At 47.4% G+C, this 9,834-nt stretch overlaps 1 protein-coding gene across 4 annotated transcripts in view; it reads left to right on the top strand.

Annotated features, from left to right (window-relative positions):
* Positions 1-1,603: 1,603 nt before the first annotated feature.
* The window catches only part of TMOD1 (tropomodulin 1), a 78,170-nt gene continuing 69,939 nt past the window's right edge, over positions 1,604-9,834 (top strand). For 2 of the 4 annotated variants that reach the window (XM_038401523.2, XM_043515375.1), the window contains exon 1: positions 1,604-1,736. The gene's annotated coding sequence lies outside the window, so the exon portion shown is untranslated. Of the gene's footprint in view, positions 1,737-1,974; positions 2,899-9,834 lie in introns of those variants that run through there. The other 2 variants (XM_043515376.1, XM_043515377.1) reach the window with 2 other exon arrangements.

Below are 9,834 nucleotides of genomic sequence, written 5' to 3'. Positions count from 1 at the left end.
ATTCTGTGTGCGCATGGGTTAAATAGACACCGCAGTAGAGCTTTCACAAGACGCTAGTAAGCTGGTTCTAATAGCAAAGCCTACTTCCTCCTCTCTCCTGCCGGTTCCCCATGTTGGAACACAGTCTAATTGTTCTCTGGGATAGAACCTGTATCAGAGAGCCGAGTTCCTGATAATGTAGCAATGTCGATTCTGAATCTAATCAAGTAGTAGTTTAGCAGTGCTGTTTTTGGAAGTTAGAGTCCGGATCAACTCCTAGGCTCAATGTCTGAACATGCCGATATGCAAGTCACTTTATTTCATTTCAGCCTGACCGGGGGGCGGGGGGGGGGGCGCATGACAACCGTTTTGGCCCTCCTTTTCTAGGGTCTCCCTAAAGAGCTAAGCAGGCCACCCTGCATAGGGCTGCTTGGAGATCTTGGCAGCTGCCTCAAACTCAAACCAGAGCCAGAAGAGGTGGGGAACTGGAGTGTGGGATTAGGGGTGGTGGCAGTGGAGGGTGGGAATTGAGGCTGGGGGAAAGGATTGGGGCAGTGGGGGTTGGAAGTATGAGGGATGGGGGTTTGGGATTAGGGGCTAGGGTGGAGAAGATAAGTGGTGGGAAATTGGGGAGGAATTAGGGGATGGGGAGGGTGATGCAGGTGCTGGAGAGAGTGTTTAGGGTCGAGAGAGGTGAACTGGGGTGGGAGGGTTGGAAATTAGGATTAGGGATGGGGTAATGGAGGGTGGAATTATGGTTGGGCATGGGGACTATGGGCATTGGGCAGTTGGAAAGCGGGAAAGTGGTTTTGGGAAAGGGATTAAAGCAAGGGGCTGTAGGGGAGGATTTAGGGGCTCAGGAAGGGGATGTGGGACAGTCAGGGGGGAATAGGGTCTGGAAGGGAGACTGGAGGGTGGCATTTGAGATTGAGGATGGGAGAGGTGGGGAGTTTGAGGGGGATTAGGGTCTATAGAAGGGGATAATGGGTGAGGGGGTTAGTGCGTGTGATATGGGGGCTGGGGAGCAGGATTGGATTCTGGGTCTTGGGGGGTAGGACAGGCTGGATTAGGATTGGGGAGGGGGATGGAGTAGTGGGATTAGGTTTGGGGAAGGGGATTAGAAGCAGTGGGGGGTTGGAGGGTAAGCCTAGGGTTGGAAGGGGATTTGGGGTGGCAGGGGGCTGGAGAGGGGCATGAGGGGCTGGGGTGTGGGTTTGTCTGGGTTGGGGTTTAGGGGCTGTGGGATGGGGCAGGGTGGGGTTGGAGGGCGAGAGTAGGGTAGGGAGGGGGGATGGGGCGAGGGGTTGGAAGGCGGTGTTGGGGTGGGGGGGCAGATGAGATTAGGGCCTGGGGAAGGGTACTACAGGCCGCGTGGGGGGGTTAGTGGGTGGGGTTCTGGGCTGGCGATGGCGATGGGGATGGGGGCGGCGGGGTTTGATGGATGGGGAAGGGGAGGGGGTGGAAGGTCAATCGCGGCAGAATTGGGGCTGGGGCGGGGGCTGTTCGGGGCTCGCTCTCCCAGCACGGCCCCCGGGGGCCCCGGCGTGCGGGCTCTGCGCTCCCGGAGCCCGGCCCCCCCGGAGCCCGGCCCCCCGCTTGAGTGGCAGCCGTGGGAGGCTCCGGCGGCGCCCGGGCTCGGAGCCGCCTCCCCGGCAGGACGCGGCGCAGGGCAGCGCATCTCGCAGCCTCCGGCAGGACGCGGCCGCCGCCGCCCGTGGCCCCTGGCCCTGCGCCCTGCCCGTGCGCCCCGAGCCCCGGTAAGCGCCGCGCCCGCGGGTCCGGGTCCCGGCCCCGCAGCCCCTGCCCCTGCCCCAGCCGCAGCCGCAGCCCCAGCCGCAGCCCATATCTGGGCAAAATATTCGGCGGTCACCGAGCGGGACCGGAGGGCAGCGCAGCGCCTCTATAAATAGCCCCCGGCTGGCGCTGCGCGCTCGGCGCCGCCGCAGGGCCCGGCCGGCGAACTGGGCACAGGGCCGGAGCCGAGGAGCAGCCCAGGAGCCCCGAGCGGGGTCGGGCTCCTGCCCCTTCCGCCCAGCTGCCGGGCTGCACCGGCTTGGGGAAAGGCGGGGGGCGGGGGGCTGTCCCGCTCTGCCAGGGGACGCCAAGGGATGGGGCCCTAGGCATTGCCAGACTGGACCCCATGCTCGGCTCACCTACCCCAGTGCCCGGCCTCCCCCAGATGCTTGAAAGGGAAGTAGGAGACTCGCTGCGGTTCTGGGCTAGCCTGGCCCAGGGAGACTCTCCTCTGAGCCCCAAAGCAGGCGGTTAGAGCCTTTAACAAGCTCTGGTTATTGGTTTAACTTTTACCACTGAACTTTACCAGTAAGTGCTCGACACTGTTCTGAGCCCTGCTGAGTTCACACCCTGCCCAACTGCTTATTTTCTATTTGTTTCACTTTGTGTAAAACATGGGATCCTCAGCCCTGGAAAGCTCCCTAAAGAATGAGCCTGACAACAATGTAATGAGACACAAGTTAAATTCTACCGGCCCTTACAGAGAGCCTGATAGCCGTAGTGAGGAGGGACTTTCATGAACATTGGCATCCATTCCAAATAGCCATGAAACACACAGACCCCCAGCTCTGCCCTCCTGTACATGAGGTGCCTAGTGTATGTGTTCCCTTATTTCTGTAAAGCGCAGCTGTTCAATGGACTTCATCTTTGCCTTTGATAAAATCGTCACTCCCAGTCTTGATTCCAGGCTTGCAGCTTGTGGGCAGTGTGATGTCGAACTCTAGTCACAGGACACATCCATTTTTTGCTTACAACTTTTCCACAGAACTTTCCCAGGAATAGTATTCGGATCTACTTGATCAAAAAAATCAATCTGTTAACATGATGTAACTTGTGATGTAATTTGTTAACATGATGTAATTTGTGAGCTTGTCCGTGTACTTTGGTCACTGTGAGTGGTGTTTTGTGAGTAAATGGCTTGCAGAAAGAGGACTCTCCATGTTTAGTGTTAAAGTATTGCAAGTGTAGAGCGCTTAGTGTAGTTGATGCCACTTCCTGCCTACATCTTTGGGAATGTTGGGAGCCAGTAAATGGCTTGCAAAAGAGGACTCCGTTTAGTGTGTTAAAGTATTTGCAAGTGTAGAGCGCTTAGTGTAGATTGATGCCACTTCCCTGCCTACATCTTTGGGAATGTTGGGAGCCAGGCCTTCTCACCCCACAAAGTAGTGCATTGTGATTTACTACCCATTATTTCTTGAGCACTTGTTTTGATCTGTTTCACAGTATTCATATCAAAGGCAGTTTGAATTAATTTTTCAAGTAAGGTGTCATGAATCGCTGTGTTGCAATCACTGTAATCTCTGCTTCTGCTAAATTTGTAATTCCTTCCCCAAAAGCAATTCTTTGTGATTTATCCTTTGTAAATCCATTGCTGATTTATTGTCCATGATTTCATTCTCTTCCAAGCACTTGCACATTTTTTAACTCAATCTGTGTTTCATTATTATAGTTTGAATTAATGATTTAGTTTAATTAAATATTATAGGCCAGATTTTCTACTCATTACACCAGTTTTATGCTGGTGCAATTCCTGTTGTTTCATGGAGCTATGCTGGTATGGAACCAGTGTAACAGAATGGAGAATCAGGCCCTGTACTTTGTACTATAATAGCTTGTAAGTAATTAAGAATTTTAATTTTAGCTCTGCAGTTCACCTGTAATTAGAATGTGTGCTGCTGCAATGCCATAATCCGTGTTACTTTTCAGCTAAAATCAGACATAGCAGTAGGCGTTTAAAGACCCCAGTAATTAATCTCTAAGGTGCATTCACTTAAACAGTTTCTATCTATACACATGTATCTTATATACATATATTCCGTTTTAATGAAATTCTTTCCAGTGGAACATGCTAGTTTGACAGCCCTCTCTTAATCCAGAGAACAGGCATGGCCATTCAGCATTAATGTTCTGGATCAGTTCCTCATCTGCTCTAGTGCCACGGAAGTCGACTGGCTTGGAGCAACACCAAGTTACACCGGCTGAGGATCTGCCTCTTTCCCTTTGCAGTTCATCCCTACGGTGCAGTTCTAGTCTGAAAGGTGACATCAGCTTAGTGTGTAAACTTGAGCCTGTGTATAGTCAGATTCCTGTACACTTATGCTCCTGGCTAACGAAAGTTTTTATCCCTGTAACCCTTTTGCCAAGTGGTGTTGGCAGCAAGAAGAGCCAGGTTCAATAATTGGGGGAGGAGGGGCTTAACATTACAAAACAGAACCATCTTGAGCCCCCTCCAGAAATCTGGGAAAACTAAACACCACCTCTGGATGCTTCTAAAGCTACATCTACTCTACAGGCAGGGTTTCTGGTTTGCAGCTGGAACAGACGCACTCTACTCCTGTGAGAATTCTATGCCAACAAATAAAAAATTATGCACACAATTTTTTAAAATTCTGCAAAATTCTGCATCTTTGTCAAAATCACACAATATGATCTCACCAGTTTCAATTATTTTGGTAATTTATTTCAAATACCTGTCAACAAGTATGTCTGTAACAATACAGACAACAAAAAAAGATTCAGGAAGTTATTTTTGACAAATAGATTCCTTACTAGGCATATTAATACAGGACTCTGAGTAATAACTGCAGCACCTCTCCAGCAGAATGCATTTTCTATGGGGGATAAAAAAAATCTGCAGAGGACGGGAATTCTGCATGTGTGTAGTGGCGCAGAATTCCCCCCAGAAGTAATACTCACGCTAGCTCTCATTGAGCTACTATGCTAAAAATAGTTGTGTAGCTGCAGTAACAGCAGCAAGGTCTACAGCATGGACTAGCCTCCCCAAATACAAACCCGCCTGAATCTGATGGTTATGAACTCTGGGCAACTAGCCCATGCCACTGCTGCCTGCGCTACTATTGTTAGCGTGCTAGCTCAGCTGAGAGCCAGCATGAGTGTATCTATGTAAGCTGGGAATCGCATCCTTAGTTTGCAGTGTAGATAGTGTAAATGTAGATTAAGAGGCAATACCGCTCCCTCACAAGCACTGAGTTTGTGTATAACAAGTTTCAGAGTAGCAGCTGAGGTAGTCTGTATTCGCAAAAAGAAAAGGAAGACTTGTGGCACCTTAGAGACTAACAAATTTATTTGAGCATAAGCTTTCGTGAGCTGCAGCTCACTTCATCGGATGCATTCAGTGGAAAATACAGTGGGGAGATTTATATACATAGAGAACATGAAACAATGGGTGTTACCATACACACTGTAACCAGAGTGATCACTTAAGGAGAGCTATTACCAGCAGGAGAATGGGGGGGGGGGTTGGGGGGACCTTTTGTAGTGATAATCAAGGTGGGTCATTTTCAGCAGTTGACAAGAACGTCTGAGGAACAGTTGGGGGGGGAGATAAACATGGGGAAATAGTTTTGCTTTGTGTAATGACCCACATCCAGTCTCTATTCAAGCCTAAGTTAATTGTATCCAGTTTGCAAATTAATTCCAATTCAGCAGTCTCTCGTTGGAGTCTGTTTTGAAGGTTTTTTTGTTGAAGTATAGCCACTCTTAGGTCTGTGATCGAGTGACCGGAGAGATTGAAGTGTTCTCCAACTGGTTTTTGAATGTTATAATTCTTGACGTCTGATTTGTGTCCATTTATTCTTCTACGTAGAGACTGTCCAGTTTGGCCAATGTACATGGCAGAGGGGCATTGCTGGCACATGATGGCATATATCACATTGGTAGATGCGCAGGTGAATGAGCCTCTGATAGTGTTGCTGATGTGATTAGGCCCTATGATGATAGACACCTAATCACATCAGCAACACTATCAGATATGTGGACACAGTTGGCAACGGGCTTTGTTGCAAAGATAGGTTCCTTGGTTAGTGGTTCTGGTGTGTGGTTGCTGGTGAGTATTTGCTTCAGGTTTGGGGGCTGTCTGTAAGCAAGGACTGGCCTGTCTCCCAAGATCTATGAGCGTGATGGGTCGTCCTTCAGGATAGGTTGTAGATCCTTGATGATACGTTGGAGAGGTTTTAGTTGGGGGCTGAAGGTGATGGCTAGTGGCGTTCTGTTACTTTCTTTGTTGGGCCTGTCCTGTCGTAGGTGACTTCTGGGTGCTCTTCTGGCTCTGTCAATCTCTTTCCTCATCATTTAATTACCCCTGCATATAAGACTTAAGTGAATTTTAATCCAAAACAGCCAAATTGATCACTTTGGCAAAGCATGCGTGTCTGTGCAAATACGATCTGCTCCTGACGTCTCTTCCCCCAGTTCCTCAATGGAAGGCAGTGGAGAGCTCAGTCAGACCTCCGCTTACACTCCTGTTAGAAGAGCAGACGAGCTGAAACAGTTCTGGGGGAAGGATTCTATTCTGGCCCATGCATCAGTACAACAGGAAAGGAAGGTACAGTGTGAGTCAGTAGGAGCCCTCTTGGTTTTCATGCAGGGCTGGCAGGAAATTAACGATGGATCTATAATAGCCAGACTGCCCTTTTGGTTTCTTACCAGTCCTACGCTGCATCCATGCACAGTGTTCCCATGGCATTCAGTGGGAGTTTCAAAGGAGCAGCAATTTCAGGATTGGTCTCACAACTTTGACGGGAGATTTATTACAGTTGAGAGTAAGTCTCCCCATCTGAGCAGTGAGAAAACATGGAAATGTGAGCCCACTAGCCTTTCCACAGCTCCAGCCATAGATCTCCTGTGGGTCTAATGTTTGCTATATTTTCATCGAGACTGCCAAAAAGGTAGCAACTAGGGTGACCAGACAGCAAATGTGAAAAATCAGGATGGGGGTGGGGGGGTAATAGGAGCCTATATAAGAAAAAGACTCAAAAATTGGGACTGTCCCTATAAAATCAGGACATCTGGTCACCCTAGTAGCAACAAGTATGCCAAAAACCCCAGAGCACCGACACTCAAGAACTTCCAAGAACTACTTTGCAAAGCAAAATGTACTCTGGGGCCTACCTGCTGAGCTAGCCATTATCAAAATATAACCCTGGCACCTTCCCAATGTAGCTATGATGCAATTAGCTCAGCCCGGGTGCAGTTCCGATAAAATCTCTCTTCCTGAGCAGCCTTCTTCATCCCCTCTGCCTCTATGCTTGCACTATTTATACTCACCCATCGGATCAATTGGTTTTTGTAATTGGAGGTAGCTGAACTCGGAAGTTGCACAAAGACTGGCTGCAGCAAGGAGTAATTCACAGCATAAATAACTAGGGGCAGAAGATGAGTGTGACCATTCTTGAAATGTAAGGGCTCAGACTCTGTCCTGACTTCCACCCTGTGTAATCCCACATGCTCCTATATGGTCACACAAGGAAGTTTGGATAGAGCAGAATTTGGCTCTCCGTTCTGCAAAGGTTGTGTTATTTAGTGGTATTTTTGCCATATTTCTCTCTGTAGCTCTCTCTCTTTCAGCCTCCCGTGTGCTAGAGGCAGCAGTGTGGACTTGAGCAGAGAAGGGGTCTCAGGGGTCCATATTTATCACTTGTTAAAAAGGTACTTTCCTTTCTGATTAAGAGAACGAAATCAGCTAGAAAACAAATCAGTGCACACATGTCAGAACGCAGCCCCGTAAAAGGACAGGTTTTAGATATTTATTCTTGCTCTCCAAATCAAAGACTTGACAGTTGGTAATAATAAAAAATAGTCACATCTCAATAAGCATGCTTCCTTTAAAGCTAGTGCCTGAAATTAACTGCACATTGACTGGTCCACAGCACGAGTGGGGAACATGGTCTAGGGAACTGATCATGGGTCTTGGAGACAGGGAGCATAAGTCTCCATGGCTGTGCTCCTTGTGTCATTGTTAACACCTATGCAAAGTTCATGTAAATTATCCCAGATCAGAATGGCTGCATTTTACACCCATTAGCACAGGTGTAAGTGCAGGGCCGGCCCACAACATTTTGCCACCTGAGGCGGGGAGCTCAAATGACGCCTCCATGCCCCCTCACTTGGGCCAAAATTTTGAAAGATCTCAATTCTGCCTTCTTCCTGTTCTACTCCTCTCATGGTACTGCTCTGCTACCTACCCCAATAAAGGAGAACTAACAACTTAAAATGCCTTGTTCAAAAATTTTAAGTAACACTTAACTTTCTACATGCATCTGAAGAAGTGGGTATTCACCCACGAAAGCTTGTGCTCCAATATGTCTGTTAGTTTATAAGGTGCCACAGGACTCTTTGCCACTTTTACAGATCCAGACTAACACGGCTACCCCTCTGATACTTAACTTTCAAACACCTGAACAGCAAATGTAACTTTTCTTGTTTGCATAGTAAACACTGGCATTTTTATCTGTTTGAATAAACAAAGCACTGCTTTCCGTGCCTCCTTGGTTGCAAAAATTTGAACAGCTTCCTGCTAAAGGTCCACAGTCTGGGCCAGCTCATGACCAGCTTCTTCTGTATCATTGTGGAGCGTAGATGTGTTTTTATTAACTTCAGCTTGGAGAAGCTGCGTTCTCCACTGGCAATTGTTATAGGAAGTGTTAGAAGTATGCGCAGAGCAACAAAAGCATTTTGAAAGAGGGTGGTCATCTTATTTGCGCACATATATTCCAGAGCAGCTTTTGGAGTTTATCCTGCTGAAATGTATCTTGAAAGGGCTTTCAGGCTTTCACCTAAATCACTCATATCAATATTGCGTATGTCATCATGTGTCAACACTGTCTCTAGTGCCCTGCATTGCTGGTGTAGGTCTTCTTCAGGTATAGTGGGGAGTTTTGGAATATCCTACAACATCCCAAATATACAGCTGTGTTCCTTGAGCTGCATGAAATGTTCTTCAACTGACTGTATTGCACAATCTAGCACTTGGTTAAAGAATTCAATTTTGAATTGTTGTTTGGGGTCTCTTACGGGATTATCCCGTGCCTTGTAATCAAAATATCTTCTTCTTCGGTGACTCTTGTATTCTTGAATGGGTGGGAAAATAGCTTCAGTGTGAAGTTCCTCTGCCAACTTCTGTGCACTCTCCAGAACATTTTTAAATCCCTCATCTGACCGGTAAGACTATAGGTATGACTTCGCTTTGTCCAGTTGTTCCATTGCTCCAGATATATCAAGATAAACACCTTGGAGTCTCTTGCTTACAACATTTATTTCAAACAGTATGTCTTGCCACAACACTAAGCCACATAGAAATTTGAAGTTATGTATGTTTCTGGTGATTCCATTTCCCTCTGCCACTGTTCTCCCATGAACAGTTTCTGTCATAGCATTATCCTCCATAATGGCAACTATGGCATCATCTATCTTCCCAGTATGGTGTTTGATAGGCTTTATCACCTCCACTCGACTTTCCCATCGTGTGGCACTCAGTGGTTTCATTGTCAGAGAGAATGTCCCCAGCTGTTGCTTCAAAATTTGTCATTGATGAGTTGATTCAGAGAAAAACACAGATGCTTTGAATTACATTAAAAAATTCAGCAGCCTCACTAGAAGCTGATGCTGCATCACTGACCACCAAGTTCAATGAATGAGAACTGCATGGGACAAAAATTGCATGGGTTTAACTCTCGGATCCATGTCTGCACTCCTCTGTTCTTTCCTCTCATGTTGGCACCATTATCGTAGCCCTGACCTCTCATGTCAGCTATCGCAATTCCCGTATCCTCCAGCTTTTTAAGAAGCACATTTGTCATACGAGCTCCTGTAGTATCATCAATGTCAATAAAGTCTAGAAAATGCTCTCTGACTGTCACCATTGCAGGGACATTTTCACTAGGTTCTATTGTTGTTACAAAACGCACCATTAAACTCATTTGTTCCATATGGCTGATGTCAGGTGTGCAGTCCAGAATAACAGAGGAATATCTTGCTGACTTCAGATCTGCCACAATCTTCTGTTGACTTTTGTTGCCAGTAACTGTATGATCTCATTTTGAA

This window comes from Dermochelys coriacea, chromosome 5, assembly GCF_009764565.3.
Source record: "Dermochelys coriacea isolate rDerCor1 chromosome 5, rDerCor1.pri.v4, whole genome shotgun sequence".
NCBI classification, from domain to species: domain Eukaryota; kingdom Metazoa; phylum Chordata; order Testudines; family Dermochelyidae; genus Dermochelys; species Dermochelys coriacea.
The sequence above is the reverse complement of the archived record's forward strand: the minus strand, read 5'-3'. Positions and strand labels throughout refer to the sequence as shown.